This window comes from Branchiostoma floridae, chromosome 5 (genome assembly GCF_000003815.2).
Source record: "Branchiostoma floridae strain S238N-H82 chromosome 5, Bfl_VNyyK, whole genome shotgun sequence".
Classification (NCBI taxonomy): domain Eukaryota; kingdom Metazoa; phylum Chordata; class Leptocardii; order Amphioxiformes; family Branchiostomatidae; genus Branchiostoma; species Branchiostoma floridae.
In genome coordinates, this window is record NC_049983.1 from 29,086,573 (window position 1) to 29,088,855 (window position 2,283).

A 2,283-nucleotide genomic window follows, 5' to 3' on the forward strand; every position below is an offset into this window, starting at 1 on the left:
CCCTTTACACTAAAATAGCCATGTCATCTTTTACCGATTGGCCTGGTGATAGAATCTCGCATTGGGATTGATTGCAATTTGTGTGATCTGTTGTACTCATGTTACAAGAGTTAAAGGACTAAGGCATCGAGAAGGCAGAGTTGGGCCTTGTGTTTAGCCCCGTGGTTATTGCGGTAATCCGAACACAGGCGACACTTTAAAAGACTGTCAATCATCCATTACATTATCTAATTTGAGCATTATATAGGCAAGGATGGCTAGGCATGACCTAACTCCGATACACACCAAGCCAAGAGGGAACGTCCCTAGCACGCCGTGTGCATTTGTGATGGGACTTTGTTTTCCTTTGTCAACAATTAGTCATGAATATAAACATACATACATGCAAGCATAACGTTAATGGATTCATATGTACCAAAATTACAGAAAGCAAAACTAGTGAACTAATAACCTTAATCACAGGAACATGTGTGAAATCAAAAAAAGAAAGAAGCAGAACTACCAATATATAGTTAGTAAACAATCAAAATAACAGTAATTTACACGTCTTTAGCCCTAAATTAATAATGATAATTATCATCCTATAGCTAAATCAAAGCACATCTATTCTAATAATACATGGAAAGATGTCAGTTTTTCTTACTCTTAGTTAACTCAAAAAATTGAGAGTGATGCATTGTAATGTACATAGAGAAATTGTAAATCACCAAAAGCAACAAGAAGGACAGGTTAACTTGGAGAGATGGACGACGAATTCGAAGGATGGGAATGATTTATATTGACTTTGACGTGATGCTATAGCAAAAGTAAATGCTTTCTATACAAATTCCCCTAACCGTCAGAACTATAGTAACGTACCCTACGTCCGTTCATCAACTCTTAAGGCTCGTGGTAACTTCTAATATAGTGTCTGGGAAGATATTGGAAGATGTCATACAATATTTGTTTCATTGTGAGGATCTGGACTCCTAATATAGTATGTAGGAATATATGGGTTCCTCAGAGTAGGTAAGAAATGACGTTATTCGTGCGTAATTACGCCTGCTTCGTATCATTGGCATAACACACACACACACACACACACATACACACATACACACATACACTAACACATACACTAACACACACACACACACACACACACACACACACACACACACATACACATACATACACACACACACACACACACACACACACACACACACACACACACACACACACACACACATGTGGCCAAGTATAGACCAGTCTCCCTATTATCATTAGTTAGTAAAGTCATGGAACGCTGCCTGTATGATACTGTGTTTCCTGTACTACGAGGGTCTATTTGCGATTTTCAACACGGGTTTACTCCTGGCCGATCCACTACAACCCAACTTTTGGAGACTTACCACCAAGTAGGGTCCATACTCGACAGAGGGGGACAGGTCGATATGTTATTCCTTGACTTTGCCAAGGCATTTGACTCTCTCTCAACCACACGCTTCTGGTACATAAAATGCAAATGTTTGGTTTCAGTGGTAATGTCCTAGCATGGTTTGATTCATATCTCACAAATCGTCGTCAGCGGGTTGTAGTGGAAGGTTTCCACTCTGAGTGGCTGCCTGTAACGTCAGGAGTTCCCCAGGGCTCTATCCTTGGACCCTTGCTTTTCTTGTTGTATATTAATGACTTACCTTGTACAGTTGAACACTCGTCCATTGCTCTATTTGAAGATGACTCCAAATGCTTTAAGGAAGTCTGCAACATCAAACGACTGTTCTAAGTTACAAGATGACATTACTGCTATGTACAAATGGAGTCTGACATGGAAGATGTCATTTCATCCTTTCAAATGCAAACTGTTACGTCTGACCCATTCTAAGAAGCCAATCCTGTACACAAATCATATATCTGACTCTGTTGTAGCCTCTGTTACAAGTATGGACGACCTAGGGGTTATTGTGCGGCCAGATCTGCTGTGGGACAACCACATTGTTAAAATGGTAGCTAAGGCGAACTCCGTCCTGGGTTTCATCAAACGCACACTTGGTTTTAACGCTAACACTGATGTCCGTAAGGCACTGTTACAGTGTACACCACATTGGTCAGAAGCATCCTAGAATACTGTTCTCCCGATTTAACCCACAAAGAAAGACTGACAGCACTACAACTGCTACCACTCACGTACAGGCGGGAGGTGTGTGACATTATGCTTTTTGTCAAATCGAGGCCAACTGTGGAGAAATATGTGTCATTTCCCACAAGGGCGACTAGAAGTATTAGATCCTTCATGCTTAC